The following is a 21,082-nucleotide window of genomic DNA, read 5'->3' as shown; positions in this document are numbered from 1 at the left end:
GGAAGATGAAGCGGAAATGACTTTTTTGCCCTTCATTAATAAAAAACAGAAAAACGGCCATAAATGCATCACTTGGGCTTTGAACCAGAGAACTACTAATCAAACTAGACACAATACCGTTGGGCCACAGACATTTATTATGTTTTTGTTACTGATTCAAATATATATCTCTATAAATCAATAATAGTTCTTAAAAAAAAATCCCCGATTACTCCCCGAGTTTTTTCCGGTTTGTTGTTAACTCGCTAGGCCCGGATCGACCGCACGCGTTGCGCCTAGCGAATTTTCGAACATGGGTATTGGCCTATTTAAAATTCAATTTTTTAAACATATCCTTTCAAAATGGGATTTTATTGATGCATTTCGAATCCAATCCAATTTTAAAATCAATAATAAATCACTTTGAAACATTCTATTGGATGAATAAATGAGAACATAGTTTTTTTTAAAGGACATTCAATTTAAAACACAAACTACAAGATGTGATTTGTTAGATCACGTAGGTAAAGTTTGATACATAAAGTAAGCAAATAAAGAGCTATAAACCTAAGAAGAACTTTGTACAACTCTTTAGTCTAACCAAAATAAGAAGGATATCAGTGCGCTTGATATGAACCTCGACCTGTACGGTCTCGTTTTCCTCTTCCATGAACTGTCAACAATCCCATATTTTGGTACTTTTGTGTCGGTTTGATCAGCCCCCTCTTCTCATGCTTCCGAATTCTTCAATTTGTTCAATAATATAAAAATCGCTCTCCATAGTAGTAAGATATTGGATGGACTCGGTTGAAAAAGAGATCATGTTTAACGGATCATTTCCTGAGAGTGTTATACCCTCATTCATGATAATTCTGATGGAACATCGTCCATAATGGTGGAGAAGTGTGAGCAGATGATGAACCTGATAGTGTAGAGGATAGAGTAAATTTGGCATCCAGAACGAAAATAGTAGAGCTTTCCTTGTGAGAAATAGCTACATAAATTGAGTAATAGCTACCTGAAAAGACAAAGAATCTGTAGTAGTTGGTGGAACAATTAACGTTTGTTGAAGACGCTCCTGGCTTCCCAAACTGGAAGGGAAAATATTGAGGTATAAGAACAGTTTTGTGAGGACCAAACTCCTTTCCTGAATTCGGATCTGATGCTTGATAAGGCAGCTCACTCGTGATGTCATTAGCCTTGATACTCTCTCCTGGCACCTTAGAAGTAACACAATTCTGTTAGAGGCTAAAAACATTATTATCCAACAAAGAGTCTCTAGCAACCACTGGAATATACATATTCTTGTGTTCTCATCTTTTTTTCATTTGTGAGAGGAATATTTTCTTTCTTATGTAGACACATCTTTGCTTTGTGACCTAGACTCCTAAATCTTTCACAAGTTGATGGAATCCAAGACTAGACCACATCAACTAAAATATGTGATCAAGCTTTTCATCCAATGCAATATGTTTGGGAAAGTTTTTCTCTAGCTTTATTTCCACCAAGATGTTAGCCTCTCCAATGTTGAAAGGATCCAACCTTGGCTTATGTGTAAGCATGGGCTCATCTAGACCTGAAAAAAACTGAGAGATTCCAAGTCTAGAGTAGCAGCTGGTTGGGATATTTTGTAGGGTCAACAAGCTGGTACAGTGGAGATTTCAGAGATTTTTAGAGAGCCTGTCGGATTCCAAAGAGCCACAAACATTAAGCAATCATATACATGCCAAAAACATTGCTGAATAATCCACTGTCTTGTCTCTTTGTGTGGAACATGGAAAAGTTAGTATGATTCACCTAATTTTGACTGAAATTTTTTTTTACAACTTTTGCCCCAAAGACGATTAACCACATCATGTGTAAGACCACCAGTAGGAGCAGACCAACATTGAAATTACCCAATTACATACTCTCCTACATTTTCAGGACCAAGTTGAAGTACCTTAGTTGGGATGATCTCCGGAGTGCCATCAAGTATGAAAGTTGGTCTAGAAGCACAATACAAATTCCTTGAAGCCGGGTTCACCCTTGTAGCCCATGGAAATCGAAGCGAACCGTCTTCCTTTAGTTATGGAGGCAGCAACTTCGAAACTGGAAGATTTGGCAGCGAGGGAAGAGCTCCTTTTGACAAAGATTCTTCTACTTCAGGTTAATACTATCCTCTAATGAAGGCCATGAATTTTTAATTTGACTCTGCACCAACTGGGGCCATATATAGTTGTGAGGCGTGGAAGACTCAGGTGGTGTATTCGGAGGACAAAACTGGAAGATGAGTCGCTTCGACCATGCACCCAAAGAAGGAACAAGTTGTGTTGGAGATTGATCAATAGTCTCTGCATTTTGTGGAGGAGCAGCATCTGGTAGGTTTGAAGAAGTATTGTAAGGAAGACTTGCGATGGTTGCAAGAACGGAGGTTGCAGAAGGAGCTTTGTGAGTAGCCCCATGATGAAGGCTCGCAGTAGTTGCGAGGGCAGAGGTTGCAGGAGGTCACAGGAGAGACCATCATCGCAGTGAGCGGTGGATCTGTAGGAGTAGTGGTTGAAGAAGGAGCCATAACTTGAGATTCAAATGTGAAGAATTTCAGATTGATGGTAAAAGAAGTTTCAATCCAGACGAATTATATGATGGAAGCAGTAACGACGGTATAACCGTCGATTTGAGCCAGATAAATGAGAATATGATACTATACTGAGTTTCATGAACCTATCGCTTAAAACTGATTGGGAATAAGTGAACTGGTACAAGTTTTTTTATCTGTTAGCAGATGTATGTTTGATCTTAAGAACAAAGTTAAATAGTTTGCAGTTATTCTTCTGGTACAAGGGTGAGTAATTTCATGGGTCAGTGGTTGCCCACTATAGCTCGAATAGCATGCACTAAAACGCGACGAAAGTAACTGATCACATACATAAAAGACTGGTCCTAAGATTTTGTAGACCATAGATGATTTATTAAAGATTTAAAATAAAATTTGTATTTTAAATTTAAAGATCTAAAAGGTTTTGGCTGTGCTATATCTATATATAGTTTCTTTAAAAAATTTGGAGGTCCCAAGCAAATATTTTATTATGCATACACATGCACGGACTACATATATGTATGTGACATCAATAGATGTATTATTAAATACTTCCTCCATTACAAGAAGATATATGTTTTAAAAAAGAATTTGGTTCACAAATATATATATATTTTGAGTTTTCTATGAAAAATTGTAAAATTTCAAGAAAATTAGTTGATTTTATTAAATCTCTATTGATTAAAACATATTGAAAATTGCAGAAAACAATATATTTATTATATTGATTTAATGTGTTTTTTTTAATATGTGTGAAAATGCAATTTATGTTTGTGAAACGGAGGGAGTGTCTTTTTCTTTTAAAAAAAGTTTTTTTTTTTTGACGTCTCTTTTAAAAAAAGTTAAATAGTGTTTTCACAGTACTTCGCATATGTTTCTTTTATGAAGAAATACTTTGCATATGTTATCGACGTGGAAATGATATGCATGCATCCAATTTCCAATGTCTCGAAATTTTGTACACTTTATGATTAACGACCAAAATAATTGATTCTAAAATCTTAATACACGTGTAAGCATTATTATGTAGAATTTTAGATGTATCTACCGATAAGTTCAGATCTTCTGTTTTCTGAACTACTCATCATCAGGATGAAGGTGAATCTTATTACATGTTGCTAACTATGTTACCACAATTTTATCATACTTCTCATTTCTCAAAAGTAACAATGTATTATATTCTCGAATAAACCAAATGCTTTTCTTTTAAAGGACACTAAAATAATTAACGAATTAAGTAAACTATTAAGCTTGACCACCTTGCTGGCATTTAGTTACATTGTATTTTCATAGCCCACTTTATCAACTTTTCTAAAAAGATTATGGATCGTTAAAAGATAGGGATACATTGGTAATATTAAATGTATTATTCTAATGCATCACGATAACATATCCAGCAATATTTTACTTCATATTCGTGAAATAATTTATATATAAAACAAAAAAAATTAATTAAGATAGATCAAGATATCTTAGCCACACATATGCATTTAATAATCCATCGGTTAGATCGATGCTTAAATTTAATAATTGTAATAAAATCAACTACGAAATAATTCTCATTGTTAAAATTATTTAGGGTTGCTAACTGAAACTTAATATAAAATCAAAATCCAGACGAATTGTTTATCAAAAAAAATATAGACTAATTTCCGTCTCATAGTTTTGCTAAATAAGTTTGCAATGTAAAAAAGTTCATAGATATTGGATATAAAAGGGGGGAGGGGTTGATACCAAAAGAAATCTATTAAAATCATTCATGAAAGCTTGTGAGTTGCATTAGTGATTACAGCCTGAACCAAGTGGCGGAGCTATATATAAATTTTACGGGGGTCAAAAAATATAGACTAATTTCCGTCTCTTTGCTAAATGTTTTCTGCATGCAATAACTCAAGTAAAAATAAACGTGTAACTTACTATTTTCAGAAAAAAGTTCCCAAGTTCCAGGAACCATTATTTTAGTGTATCAGGTGGTAGAACGAACATAAGCACAACCACTTATCGAATCACAAAAGAAGTATCGTTTTCTATTTTTTTTTAGAATAAGTTTCGTTTACTTAATCATCAAAAAAAGTTTCGTTTTCTTATTACAATTCCAACTCGCATGTGGTGTAGTTGATTTGCGTTGAGCTAAGAGTATAAATCATTGATAACTCAAAAATGTTACCAATTATACATAAAATTTAATTTTTTATTTTAAGTTTGATTTAACATGTGTTGTAGTTGAGTTATAATTTTCACTTAAATCTGTTTTAAAGTTGTTATCTCAAAACACAAACTAACATCAACCAAAATTCATGTTTTCGAAGTTTCCAAAACTTAGGTATGCCAAGTTACAGTTACATACTTTTGTAGATTTCATTTTGTTTGAACACTTATAATTTTTTTGTTATTACTTATTACTATTATTTCAATAATTTATTTTATTACTGATATTAGAAAAAAATAGTATATTAGTGATTATAATATTTATAAAACAATATAAATTGAAAACTACTTTTTCAAATTTTAATACTAATTTAAAGTATTTTTAAAAATATATTTATTTTTAAAATAGCTTAACGTTACATTTGTTTCCTATACATATTTTCACTATTTATATGTTTATATAGTCAACAAAAGAAAAAAGTGAGGTTGAGACAATCGTTCTCATATTTCTCTCTCATCTCTCTGTGAGAGCACCCCCATTGATAATATCTAGGTTTGGGGTTCTCAAGAAAAGAAAATATATATATATATATATATATGTGTGTGAATGTATATATTATATTAGTATTTAATTATGGAATTCTTAACTTTAAACGCAGCCCAAAATATATATTTTCAGATATTGTGGATTGTGTTTCTCGTAAAGTTAAAAATCTAACAATTAGTTAATTATATTAATATATACATATATATATATATATATTATTTTTTTTGAGAGCCTAAAACCTAGATACATTAACACCGTCTTTCCTTTTTTTTCCCTTTTCTTTTAACTTGTTCATGCTCAGATCTTCATCTGAGGTCTAACAAGCTAATGCACAAACTAGGTGGCGTCTACGGTTCGAGGCCGTGGATGGTTCGGCGCAGTCACGTCAAAGGTGGTGGTTCTTTGTGGTTCCTGGTTCTTGAGGATGGAGGTGGGTTCTTGTTTCCTCATAAGTCACCGTCGGAAATCTTATTTGTGCTCTCTTCCTGGTGTTTGAGAAGCCCAAATCTGTGAGGGGAGGGGGGAGGGTGGTAGATCTTGGAGGAGAGAAGGTTTTCAAGGCGGAAGCGTTATAGGGTTGCATGAACTTACGGCTGCTCTAGCTAGTAAGCTCTCCGTTTGAGGGCGGTGGAGGGAGTGAACGATGTCACCGGAGGCGGATGAGTACGGAGACGGTCTTAGGACCGGATCTGCATGGGTCTCGCTTCTTGGGTTCTCCTCTCTCATTTCTGGTCTCTTCCTATACCCTGCCTAGTCCTCCCAGTGAGGTGTCTTCTTTATCTAGGTAGTAGCAGTGGCGAAGGTTGGTTTCTTGTCTTGGCGGTTTCGGTTTCTCTACACCGGCGTGGCGGCTCATCGAGGCATGATGAAGGGTGTTAGGGTTTTCAAAATTGCTGGGCTATTTTGGGCCAGTTTGTTCTTGGGCTTTGTTTCAAAATCTAAGAATACATACAATACTACAACATATGTTGCCAAACCCTAGACCAAAGAATATCATGATTCACTATTTTCACTCATCTTTGTCGAAAACAATTCAATTTTATTATATCTTAATTTATATCACTTTTTTTACAACAATAACTAATCTATGATAAGAAACCTACCGGCTCGAAAAACCAAACCGGTGGGGTAAAATCAACATAAAACACAGCTGAAGGGGAACTCCGAGCACCTCGTGCAAGCTTGTCCGCCACTAGATTAGTTGCTCTTGGTACATGTTGAATCTTGAAGGAAGGGAAGAAACACTTACTGCGTCGAAACTCCTCCATATGTGTAGCAAAAGCTGGCCATTCGTCTGGTGAGGACACCATCTTCACCAATTGAGAACAGTCTGTTGCAAAAACTACGTCTGAAAAATCAAGGGTCTTCATGCACTCCATAGCCCATATCAAAGCTTCACATTCGGCATGTAGAGCTGATAAGCTTCTTCGGAGATTCATCGCCCCCATCATCTTCTCTTCTGATCCTACTACTCTGCAGAACCATCCCTACCCCGTGAATTTGTCATTCTCTTTCCACGCACCATCTATAAAACAGATTCTTGACTGTCCCAATGCTTGCCATTCAAAATTTTGTGAGCCCCAAACTTGTCTTTTTGGAATTGTATTCTGAGCCTCCGCCCATACCTCGCTCTCCACTTCTGCATATCTAAGTATTTCCTTAGGATTTCCATCTCTATTATTGAAAACTTTGTATTTCCATCTTAATTTATATCACTTAAAACTGTTTATAATTACATGATTTTAATTTTTTGCTTATCAAAATATTTTTTACAAAATTTATAAATTATTTTTAAGATCATCTATACTAGACGACTTCCGTGGACGTCGTCCAGAAGACTTAACAGAATTTCAGAAGATTCAAAAGACTTAGCGGGTCTATATTCGTAAAAATGAGTTATTTTTTTTGTTTGGTCACAAAGGACTGGTTGTAATTTCACAAAAATTTTGAATTATTTTTACATTTGATTCAAGTTTGGGTATATTTTTACAATGAATATCAAGTTTTGAGTCATATTTGATAAATCCCCCTAATTCAAAATAGGTGATCAGAAGATAACCCGAGGACTGTCCTTTGTTGATAGATTCAAGTGAGGTGAACCCAACCGAAAGACCCAGAGGCTATCTCATGTGGTAGACCCGAGATTTGAACCGGATATGTTACACTAATATGGTATACGGAGGACAGACCAAAATTGGGGTATAAGGGACTGATTATGTAATATCTCCAAATCCCCTATATATTATTAGAGGAACATTTAAAAAGTTATAACTTGAAGTTTGTATTAATTAAAAAATAGCCCCGCTTAGGTGTCAAGCAATTAGGATGTTAATTAGGATGACGTGTCAGCTGGAGAATCAATTGAGAAATTGGTGAGTCCATGATTAAATGCTAGAGAATTTTACTATACCTATCAATAGAAATATAATATGGCTCATGTATAATAAATACGAGCATACACTAAAAACGATCAATGTATAATAAACAAACGATCATCCCTAATAAAAAAAGATCATACACTCAAGTTCATACTGTCGAGTGCCCCCGTCTCCTTTCGAAAGTAAGCCGTATGCTTCTTAAGCTTTTTTAACTTAGAACAGTTTGAAAACAAGACGCCATAAACAAAAATTAGTTAACCATACAACTGTCGAGACATAACAATGTTGATTGTTAAGTATGAAGTTATATGTTGACTTAAGAAGTTTTCGTCTCTGTAACCAACTGAAGCTATGTCAATAATGTTATGTAAATTACGGAGTTTTGAAAAAGTTAAAGATGGTGGCCGGTTTATAATTTTAATTTGAACCGAACAGTATTGAAATAAAACATTCGGTACGTATAGAATTTAAATTGTCGCAAACCAGGATTTTGACTTGATTTATGGAAAATTATACTGAATATGCTTTAAACTTTTGTCCCAATGCAAGATTAAAAAATATATGGGAATCACTTAAGGAAAACTAAATATGTAATAATAATGGTATGATTTATCATACAAAGTAGTTATATTTTCCTTTAATTAGTATAGAAGATATTTTTACTTGATAGAGGGTTCAAAAAATTGTATCACGGCAAGTCCATAAGTCAAATGGAAAAACGCACTCATCAAGGTTAAAACATTCTAAAATTTTGAAGGAATTAAGATAATGTTTAATAAGTGCACACATTAGATTTTTTGTTAATCATCAACACATCCCCTATATATTATTGAGAAACATTTAAAATATGTAATCCCAATTTTGTAATAATTAAAAAAGATTCTTTGGTTATGTGTCAATCAATTAAGTAGTTAATTAGTCATACATGTCAGCTTCAAATTGAAATTGAAAAACATGTTGGTCCAATTCGATTTTTATATTTCACTATAAATATTTAATACCAACAATATGATATTAACTAAAGCAAGGTGTCTATTTATTATATATTATTTCCTTAAATAAAACCTACGAAAATTACCTAATGTGATTATGACATATATAGTAATTAATGATTTTAAATAGTGAAGATTTGCTAATAATTTGTATGCTTTCTATCATTTTGTTTAATTCTTTACTATTAAAATGAATTACACAATTACATTAATCATATGTTAAAAATTTAGATTTTTTGTATATGTTGTATTTTGAATTTTTCAAAATAAGTATAAATTACTAAAACTGTTAAAAGTATCATATAAACTTTTGTGATCAATGTTTAATTTTTTTTCTATAATAGGATAAAATGATAATAAAATCATATAAATAAATAATTTTATTTTAATAGATGTTTATGTTAATATATATATATACTTCATATCGTTTAAATTTAATTATATATCATATACGATAGATAAAATTGATTGTTTTGATTTATTTATTCTAAAATAATTGTGAATAAACCAGAGCGGTCATTTGATTTATATGTGCAAGCCAATTTAGTACATAATAGTAACTGATTTCTTAGTTATTTAATATATAATTATTATTTTATTATTTCATAATATGTAGAAAAATATAAAATAAATATTTATTCTGCACAAGGCGCAGATCTTAACCTAAGTATGTATCTCTTTAATAATTTTGAATCTTAAATATTTTCTAAATCTCAGGCCATTTTAAAAGAAAGTAATGTGAATAAAATCAAAAATGAATATTTATATCGAACAATAACCAAAATGACACAAAAAGGAGAAAAATATCGAAGATAGATAGGATTGGCACGTAAACGTAAATTTCTCATAACCATTATTAACTTTTAAAATTGCTAAATCATGATATAAAACCGAGCTGGCATAGTTTCATTGTAACCAAATAGTAGGCATGAGATTCTTCGGTCTAAACGTTAGGTTTTTATGCGATAAATAATTTTTTGACCTAAAATATTTTTAAAAATGAGATCAGTTCATTAGTAAACAAATTATGTAATTAACAAAAAAAAGTTGTTAAAAATTGTTTAAGAGCCAAATATATTAATTCGATCAATATTATTAATTTTTTTCCATACAATGTCAAGTATCAAGAACAGGGAGAAAGGTTTGAAAGTGTGGGAACTCTCCTATTCTCAGCAACCATACTTTAACCACGAATCTCTGAACCATACAAGCAGTAAAACTAGGACAACACACCCTTACTGGAACCCCACTGACTGCTGTTCAAAAATCGGCTCCATACTCTTCATCTCAAACCTGAAAAAGCAACACTATCGAGACAGAACTCCCTACATTCATTTAAGAGTAGCGTGAGCTTCTCATCACAGGCATCATTCAGGGTAGACGGTCTAGGTGTGGAACAGGCTATTTAATGGTGGAGTTAAAAGTGTTTAGGGGCTACCATTTCATTGAAGAGGATGCAGGATATCACACAAAATGGCAAGAGAGGATAGATCCATTGATGTCCACAGCCTCTACTCGTTTTTGCTCTATCTGGTGCGACTGTTATGATGACGGAACAGGCAACTGATTGTTCTGCTTTCCACTTCCTCTACACATTCTTCAATACTTGGTACCAACTTCTTGCTCGACCTTTCCAGTGGCTCCATGTTTCTTTTCTTTCTTCCCCTTCTCCATCACATTAATCTCGTTTTTTTTTTTTTTTTTTTTTTTTTAAAGACTGATATGGTGATGTGACGAAGAAGGAGGTAACACATGATCGTTCTGAGTGCCACTGGTGGTTCTGATTTCGCGACCATTCTGGTTCTCCACCCCTGCTCTTGCGCAGTTCATTGGTTATGGAGCGGTTGCTCCCTTAATCTGTTTGTTCTCCTTTCTGACATAATTTCTGCAGCAGTAACGAGTAGGAGGCTGCGTTGATCCTTTCCTCTCCGACCTTTTTGCACATATCTGCACATATGACACTGAAAAACAAATGCATGAAGGTGGAATAAAGGCTAAGGTGTAAGGTGGGAACTAGCTAAAGATGAGCTAGCCACTCAGGATCAGCAAGATGGATAAAAAGGATAAGAAGTCCTGAGTGTGTTCTCGTTTCCCTGATCTAATGCCCATAACAAGAAGAATTTCAGTCAAGATTAGGTTCAAGTAAGGTGGAGTTAAGTCTACCCAGTGTAACCTGATCGGCTGAGAACTTCTGGAGAATCAAGTGAAATATGTCAGGTTGTTCCAGGTCCACATGTGTGTCTTTCGCCACTGCTAAGGTCACTGAATAAGATAACTAAAGCACGAGGTGGTTAGTGATCAACACGGAATAAGGTCCTAATTCCCACAAATTTTTGACTGACTCAATAAAAACTGACTCAAATTGACCCAAAAGAAAAACAAAAGAAAGAAACGAGTTAGTAAACGACGAAAACCCTCTCCCAGACTTACTTCACAACGTCCCTGGTGTGAAAATAAATCAGAGAGAAGGAGAAAACAAGAATTTTTTTTTTTTTTGGGTCGAGATACTTACCTGGCGCGGAGCAGCCTGACAGAGCAAGACGCGGTTGCTCCGGTAAAGGATGCTCTGGAATAAGAGCAGCCAGCTGCTTGCTCCAGTCAAGTGTCTCGGATTTTCTGATTTATGTCCTGAGACTCAACAAACTAAAAACAAAAATAAGTAAAAAGAAATTCCTAATGTTAATGACACTTACCAGTGGGTTGCCTCCCACCAAGCGCTTGGTTTAAGTCTCTAGCTTAACTTGGTGACTGGGATCAGTCGGGTTGAGCAGGAGGGCTTGTTCCAAAACAAGCTCCACAATCAGACATGTTCAGCTCCAGAACTCTGCTCAACAACCCTTTCACAGCAGCTTTTCCTTTCTCCTTCAGCTCATGTGTGAGAATAGCTCTGACTTTAGAGAAAGGTTTAGAGGTACCCTTGCACTTTACCTCATACTCAATGGAGTTCTCATCACACTTGAGAGGTATCAAAGTCATTGTAGGATCTCCCTTGATCCTTTTCTTCTAGACTTTCTGTTTCACCCTTGAATTCCCTCTGAATTTAGTAGGATCAGTGCTAGGATCTTCATCAGAGAACAGCCTGCTCTCACCCTTATCACCATGCTCCTTCTCTGGAACAACCTTCAGCTTTTCTACATCAAACACTGAGATGCGAGAGGCGTGTGATGAGGAAGATCTGGTGGGTACAGCCTTGTAGAAAACTTTCTTGTTGATGTTGGAGAAGCAGACTCTCTTGTTGGGCATATCGATGGTTGCTCCAACAGTAGCCATGAATGTCCTTCCAAATATTAAAGGCATCTCATGATCCTTGTTCATCTCAACAACTTGAAACTCAGCAGGAACAATGCATTCCCCTACTTGAACATGAAGGCTGCGGATGGTTCCATATGGGACTGCTCTGGAAGAGTTTGCAAAGGTCAGGGTCAGCTGAGAACGCTCAACATCAGCAATACCCAAATCGTCTACAATAGCCTTTGAGACGAGATTCACACAAGAACCAGAGTCACAAAGAGCATCCTTGAAGGTTGTTCCTGCGATGGAACATGGGAAAACAAACTTTCCAGGATCATCAACCTTAGGCAATACTTTCAGTGCTGGTGTAGACAGTGCTTTGATATAGAGGACCTTGATCTCCTCTTGAGTCTCTCTACAGTGTTTAAAGAACTGGAGCAATGGACGAATCTGCAGAGCATCTTCGAATGCAAGTTCTTTAGGAAGCCTTCTCACCATCTTGTTAAAACCTATCAGCTGCTCTTCACTAATGGGATCCATCAGATGTCTAGGTGGAATTGGATAGGGAACCTTAGGAACATAGACTCGGACTGGTGGAGTTTCAGCAGGTTCGCTAGGAGCAATCACTTCAGAGCTAGCAGACTGCTCTGTGTTCTCTTCTGCGACTAGAATAGTCTCAGCAAACGACTGCTCTACTGCATTACAGTGCTCAGTCCTTGGATTTTTATCAGTTCTTCCAGGGAGCGTCTCTTGTTGCCTCTTGACACTCTCAGCTGTTTGAGCAAGCTGAACATCGATCTTTCTTATATGGATCGCAAGATTGTCATACTTGTTATTCAGCTCAGTGAACATGTTGTCCATCCTGGTGTCTATTTCCGTGGTTACCTGATTCAACGCCTTGGCCTGAACCTGCTGACCCTGCAACAGCTGTTGCATCATCATACCCAGACCCTTCAGCTCATCTGGTTGACTGTTCCCGGTAGCTGGAACAGCATGCTGATTGCTCTGCGATTGTCGCTTGTTCTGGTTCTGAATATGCTCAGCCGTAGCTTGCTCCATGCTGAAGACGTGCCCTTGGTTGTTTTTCAGTAGTTGATCAACCTTGGCAGTCAGCTCATCTATTTTCTGGGCGTCAGAGCTGTTTCCTTTCTTGGAGCAATCACTCTCCTCTTTCTTATTAGCTGAGCTAGCAGCCATGTTCTCAATCAGCTTAAACGCTCCAGCAGTGGTTTGAGTCATGAAATCTCCATTGCTCGCAGAGTTTAGAGCACCTTGGTATTTCCAGTCCACTCCATCATAGAAAATGTCCAGGAGATAATCATCATCAAATCCATGGTGAGGACATTCTCTGCGATAGTCATTGAAGCGCTCTCATGCGTCGCAGAAAGGCTCATCAGTGAGCTGTTTGAAGGAGGTGATCTTGTTCCTCAATGCAGTTGTTCTCGCCTTAGAGTAGAAATAACTGAGGAACGCTGATCGGACCTGTTCCCATGAAGTGAGAGAGCCGGTAGGGAGAGAGTTCAACCACCGTGCAGGTTTTCCATCAAGAGAGAATGGGAATAACATGCACGTGATGTAGTCTGGTGGAACACCATTCACGCGAGTGAAACTGCAGACTTTTTCGAAGCTCTCAATATGCTCCATTGGAATTTCTGTAGAGAGACCAGAGAACACCTTTCTCTGTACTAGACCGATCAAAGCAGGCTTGATTTCGAAGTCCTGCCTGGTGCAGAGTGGAGGAACAATGGCAGAGCGCGTAGTAGGGATGTTACGCGGAAGGTTTCTCTGCCCGATTGGAATAGTCTGCGCCTGTTGTTCCTGCTGCGCGAGAGCAGCCTGTTCAGCAGCATCCTGCTGAGCTTGGATGGTCTGCTGCATTTGTTGCATCTGCTGCTGCATGAGTGCCATAGCCGCAGCGAGATCATCCTGATTGGCGTGATCACCCATAGTGGTGTCAGTTTGCCTTGGCTGTTGACGATTTGTTCTTTCTAACCTTGCTAGCTCCTGGTTGGTAAATGTAACTAACTCTCCTTGTGCGTTTCTCCGAGTATGTCTACTGGTCATGCACCTGGAACATTAGCTGCAACAAAAAGGATAAGGCAAGTTAGAGGTCTTAGACTAAATAAATAACCGAAAAATAAAGGTAAAAAGATGATCCCCGGCAACGGCGCCAAATTGATATTACGTGTATACGCACACCAAATAACCTAATGTGCACACTACCACAATCGAATGGTATGTCGATGTAGCACTTTAGGATCGAATCCACAGAGACCAACGGTTACACTTTATCTTTATGGGATCAATACTTAGCTAAAACAATATGGGGGGTTTTAAGATTTGAGGGTTTCGTGAGAAACAAGTAACAAGATTAATTAAAGTATTCAGATAACTAAAATGCTAGCCTAGGGTGGTTTGATCGGGTGTTAAACAAGTGTGAGCCAAACAATTATTCAAGTTCGATTAAAGACCAGTCTAGAACTCGGATCACTCAAGTAGAACAGCCCACTGTCGTGGAACTGCCCCCTATGCTGATCGATCTTGATACCTAAACTCTCGTTTGGATCAAGATGCGACAGCAAGCAATAGAGATCAAGTCCGATATGTTCACAAAACATCCTAATATCTACTTTCGCTGATTAGGGATGCAATGCTCATTCAAGTTATGTCTAGCAACCTATAACACTTTTGATGAATAGATTAAACCTAAAATCAGGCACTAAGTGGTTAACTTGATGCAAGCCTTAAGAACAACAGTGAATGAAGACAATCGATTTATAACTTATTTATGTCAAGCTCACAGATCTAACACCCTAACACCCTAGACTAAGCAAGCTGACTACTCAGCCATGGAGCAAGAAAACACAGAGATAACAGATGAAGAAAACATGCTGAATCACTAAAATAAAAGAGATAGGGTTCAGGATTCTTCTCAAGAGTGTAGAGATCCTTCTCCCTTTACAATAAGCAAATCCAACAATGAAGTTTTTGGGTCTGGTTCCTCTTTGTAAACTAGCGTAGAATCATAAAGAGAAACAGAAAATATGATATATCAAAGCCACAGGCGGCTGGGACAGAAAATAAGGATAATTAGGGCAAATCCCGTAATGATTGTCGTTTCCTAAAAAATCTATGCCGCTGGAACACTCACTCGGAACAATCACTCGGGTTGCTCCGCTATCCGGAACAGTCATCAAGACTGTTCTGCGTGAAAGCCACCAAATTGCATTGTTTTCTGCCTCTTTTGTTCCAGCTGATCCATCTCCCATCCAATGCAACTCCAGACCTGTAATGACTCCAAAAGAATTAGGAAGACTCGATAAAGACATGAAAACCAATTTAAAAGCATATATACAAGATGTATAAAACACCATATATCATGTGCATTAATCTACCATCTAGTATTTATTACCGAAGCACCTCTTCTCTCCCAGCATCATGCAAAGAGTGTCGACGAAACTCAAGAAGTATTAAGTCTTTAATACTCCATTCCAACTAGTGCATCAAACTACTGCAACATCATTCTAGAAAATATAACACATCCCCTATATATTAAACTAGGTTAAGATCCGCGCCTTGCGCGGAATGAACAATATATATAAATTATTTTATATATTATATGTTTATAGCATATTATGAAATAATAAATATATATTGAATAATTAAAAATTCATTATCTACTACTTATATAATTAAATTGGTGCGAACTTATAAATAAATTTAATAAATCGAAAAAATATTTTTTTCTATTTGATATGATATATAATTAAATTTAAATGATAGTAACAGATATATGGTATATGTTAATATTAATATTTATTAGATGATGCTTTTTGTTCATATTTTTTTTTTTTATCATTTGTATCTGTTATAGCAAAAAGTCTAAATTAGTGATAACAAAATTTTCACTGTGGAAATAATGGTTTAAGTAATTTATAATATTTTAAAAAATTATGTTGTCAATATTTTTTCAAATTTTTATCAAAAAATGTTCAAAGTAAATTTCAAAATTACGATATTTATTTTATATGGCATATAGTTTAATTTAAAATGATACATATATTTATATATCTTTTATTTTTGATACTTATTAAACGAGACTTTCAACTTATATTATTTTTCAATTATTTGTATCATGTCATAGCAAAAGTTTTAAATCATAGATCACAAAATTTGAATGTGAAACTTTTGACAGTTTTAGTAATTTATACTCGTTTTTAAAAATTCAAAATATAATATATAAATGATTTTTTAATTTTTATTACATGGTTACTATGATTGTTTAATTTATTTTAATAGCTTAAAATTAAACAAATATAATTATAATACACACTTATTTTTATCAAATCTTTATTATTCAAAATCATTAATTGTCATATATACTTTAGTCACATTAGGCAATTCCGTAATCTTATTTAAGGAAATAATGAATCACATTAATAATGTATTTATTGTGATTTAATAAAAAACTTATTATATATTTAGATGGACCAACCTATTTCTTTAAAGATTCTAAGAATCATTTTAGTGATGACATGTGGCTACAAAAATGTTGTAATGCTTCTCAAATAATATATAGGGGATGAGAAGCATTACAACATATTTTTGTAGCCACATGTCATCACCAAAATCATTTTTAGAATCCTTAGAAAAATAGTTGGTCCATATAAATATATAATAATTTTTTTATTAAACTAACCATAAATTAATCATAAATGTTCTTCATTGTTTCTTTAAATAAAAATCATAGAATTACATAATGTGGCTAAAGTATATATGACAATTAATTATTTTAAATAATAAAGATTTGATAAAAATCAGTCTATTCTCTGTCATTTTTAATTCATTTAAAAATAAAATAAACAATCACATTAATTCATTCTATATAATAAAAATTTATATTTTTTCGTATATGTTATATTTTGAATTTAAAAAAAACGAATATAAATGACTAAAGTTGTTAAAAATCTCACACTGAAATTTTTGTGATCCATGGTTTAAAATTTATGTTATAACAAGATACAAATGATTATGAAATTACGTAAGTAGGAAGTCTCATTTAATAAATATTATATATATGCATATTAATATTTTTTTAAAATAAATTATATACCATATAAAATACATAAGTATTTTAATTTCGAATTTGATTTGAAATTTTTTGATAAAAACTTTGAACAATTATTGACAACTTAATATTTAGATTTTAAACTTTGCATTGAATGTTTTTAAAATTATAAATTACTAAAACTATTAAACATCTCATAAATTTTTTATTGTTATCATTGATTTAAAATTTTTGTTATAAAAAAATACAAACGATCAAAAATAATATGAGAATATAATATTTTTTAATAGATGTCAATATTAAAAATGTACTATATATCTATGTTAATATCATTTAAACTTAATTTTATAACATATAAAATAGAAAAAAGTGTTTGTCTGGATAAATAAAATTTATTTAAGTATTTGTATCAATTTAATTATATACGTAATAGTTACTAAATTTTTAATTATTCAATATATATTTATTATTTTTTAATATGTAAAAAAATATATAATACTTAAAAAATAATTTATATATAATATTCATTCCGCGCAAGGCGCGGATCTTAACCTAGTGTTTAAATAATTAGTAAGTAGATCATATAGTTACTAGAGAGATAAACAAAAAATGGGAAGTATTTTCTCAGAAGAAAAATAAATAAATAAAAAATGTGAAGATAATCTATACTATTAAAAAGAAAAGATTCTTAAAAAAGTCTACAAAGATTATTGCACCTATTCATAAACTATTCATTATATTTTAGTTTTAACTTTATTTTCTCTAACAATCAAAACAATAAATACATGATTTACTTTTTGGAAATATCGTTTGTTTGTTTTCAATATTATATTTTCTCCCATTACCATTTATTTAGTCATCTAAAAATTATTAAATTTATTTTTGGTATAGTAATATCAGTTAAATATATGTATCTCATTAAACATGCACAATTTATGTTCCTTATATATGTTACATAATTAAATGACCGATTGAGCATATATTCATATTTTAATTTTAATCACTTTTCGATCATGTTATTAAACTGTAAAATATTAGAATTTACATTTTATTCAATTATAAAATTCTTGGCCTTCTTATGTGTATTTATACTAAATTTTATACAATTATAATTTTTTAGGTTTTATCAGATTTTTAATAAATCATTTTTATTAAATCTGAATTTTGTAATAACATATCAGTTGGTAGGACCTCTGATAGAATGCTACATGAAGAACATATGTAAATCCAGATTATATATGGCTATCGAGTTTATCAGTTCGACCACGGGTCATGATCGGATAAAAACAATGTTTATATATTAATTCGTCTATAAACCACATATGTATACCCCCCTCCCCCCACTAAAAAGAGTTAAACAATTTGTAAAAGTAGAATACTTTTTTGCACTATTTAAATGTTGATGGACTGTTAGACTTTAGCATTTGGTTTTGGTTTGAGTATTTTGAGTTTTGTTGTTTTGGTTCTCAAAATTTATGACAGTTATTTACAAAGTTTGGTTTGGTTTGATCTTAGTTGGATTGTTTTATTTTTTATTTTATGTGGTTCATTAGCAAAGTTGAGAATCGCCTAATATGCGAAAAATAAATTGGGTTCAATTAAGTTATGGTTCGATTATGGTTTTCCAGAGTATTACGAATTTATAGATAAAATATTGGATAATTTGGGATTATCAGTTTAAATATCATGTAATTTCGGTTATTCGGATAAAAATATCAGATAATTTGAATAATTTTAATAATTTAAAGATTTTTTGGGTAATTCGGTTTATATATAGTATTTTAAAAATATTTAGTTTTTTAGAAATTAAATGTAATTAATATTAGTAAGTATAGAATTTGAATTTTAAAAATTCACTTACCCTTTTACTTCTCCGTTACTTATGAAATTCATTTTATTTTTAGTTTCAGGTTTTTCAGTTTGGTACAATTTAGTTTGTGTTTCTGAACAAATGTTATCAAATATATACAGTATATTATATATAAATACATTTATAATATTTTTTTTAATTTCAAAAATAAAGCGCGGGTCAAAATCTAATTTTAAAATTAAAGAAACAAAAAGAGATCTTAATAAAGGACCATTATTTATTTGTTGGGAATAAAAAGTAATTAAATATTTTTAAAAAAATAAAGTTATTTTAAAATAAATATTAATGTTTATTTATTATATTTACATATAAAATACTGAACTGAAACATTGATTGATTTCTTATGCAGAATTTGTATATATGGTGAAAATTCTATTGGTTCAGTGATTTGATTAATATTGCATTATGGTTCTATATCATAAGATTAAGGTTTTGAGTTCTGGTGAAAGTAGTTTATTAATAAGTATGCAAACTAATGAAAAAAAAATAACAACAGATCTTGAACATGGTACAAGTATCAGACGTGGATCTTTGTCACTAGACGGTTTATGGTGGTGTGCTCAGAAATTTGAATCTTCATAAAGTATATAGAAATGTTGGTTGTATAGTCATGTATGTAATATATATTTCATAATTTTTAATAGCATAATAACAGTGTTAAAAATTATATTTTAAAGCATTATAATTAAAAATATATTTTTAATCAATTAGAAAGAGAAAGCAAAATGAAAGAAGAGATAAATCAAAAATCGTCTCCTTTAGCATTTTATTCCCACTATATTTTTCACTTAAAATAGAGTTTGAAGTAAAAAAATATGTCAATGTTACTCTCTTTTTCACTCTATATAAAAGTAGTAAATTCATTTTCTCTATTAATAATGAGTTTACTCTATATAAAGATTAATTAATCTATTTTTTAATTATCATTTTTATTTTCACTCTAAATAGAGTAATATTGGAAAATCATTTTAAATTTATTGTAGAATTATTTATTTTAAAACAAATTGAGTGAACCATTGGAAATGGTCTTAGAGATAAACCAAACTAATGGGAGAGAGATTATCTAATAGGATTATACCCTTAGTTTTTCAAGTTATTTACAATTTCATGCCATAGGTATTTAATTTTAATATATATATTTATGTTACTTATTTAAACTAACAATAAAATATTCCCTACATTATGGTAATTAATGCTTTCCATATTTTTTAAATGATAATAATTCTATTTTTTATTTAAAGTATACTTTCAATTTAATTTAAATATCTTTTTAATGCATAGTATTATTTAACGATCAAATAAGAATATATATATGAAAATTATAAAAAATATATTAACTATGTTGTTTTGTACATAATAATGATATGCCAATTTTGAGTGTTCGAAAATGCTGTAAAACTTATCACGAAATTAAGTTTTAGATCTAAAATAAATATAATAGAAACTTATCACAGTTTATTAGTAACGAAAAATAAACTAATATTTTCATATCAATAAAAAAAAAATTCTATTACCATTGTTTTATTTTCTTCAAATGACATGATACAAATTTCATTAAATTATAAATTAATAAAAGTTTTTTCAAATTTATATAATATTAAAAATTATGAATTATTTAATAGAAATATCATAAATTATTGTTATATTTTTGGGTTTTATCATAGATTTTTGGATTTTATACAATTTATTGAGTTTTTTGGATTTTTACCAAATTTTGTAGGATTAATTATTTTTTTAATTAAATTTGAATCGGATAATACATAAATCACCGGATTTATCGGTTCAGCCACGGCTCTGGGTCCGATATAAAAATACTACTTGAAAATCAAATATTATAATTGATATGATCATGGACCGGCACAAGGATGGAGATGAAGAGTTCAAAGACAAATCAAGGGAAGAAGATGATGCCTTAGTCATTCCACCAGGTCCCATCACTCGCGCCAAAGCTAGAAGACTCAAAGAAGCTGTTGGAAGTCTACTTATGATCTCATGGAAGCAAGAAGACGGCCTTGATGGACGTTTGATCAATCAAGACACTCTTATCACCATTCAAGCAATGGTTTCAAACTGATCATCATCTAAGCAAGTGCTTGTGTGTGCTCTTTTCCTAACCTTTGGTTTTGTCCCATTGGGTTTTCCAAAGGCAGGTTTTTAATGAGGCCACAAGTTACTTACATAAACCTTAGATGATGTATCATGGTTCCACCTTATGCTATTTTTAAACTATGGTTTTTATTTCATGTTTTAAAACTCTTTTCAAATTTGAATAAGTCTTTAGTCTTTGTTGT

General features: G+C 32.5%; 1 non-coding gene across 1 annotated transcript; it reads left to right on the top strand.

Annotated features, from left to right (window-relative positions):
- The first annotated feature begins 13,180 nt into the window (after window positions 1–13,180).
- Window positions 13,181–13,287, top strand: LOC125576746. The gene has a single exon (XR_007315172.1). It is a non-coding gene; the product is annotated as a small nucleolar RNA R71 (small nucleolar RNA).
- The last annotated feature ends 7,795 nt before the right edge of the window (window positions 13,288–21,082 follow it).

The sequence above is a fragment of the Brassica napus genome, chromosome A7 (genome assembly GCF_020379485.1).
Source record: "Brassica napus cultivar Da-Ae chromosome A7, Da-Ae, whole genome shotgun sequence".
NCBI classification, from domain to species: Eukaryota; Viridiplantae; Streptophyta; class Magnoliopsida; order Brassicales; family Brassicaceae; genus Brassica; species Brassica napus.
The sequence above is the reverse complement of the archived record's forward strand: the minus strand, read 5'-3'. Positions and strand labels throughout refer to the sequence as shown.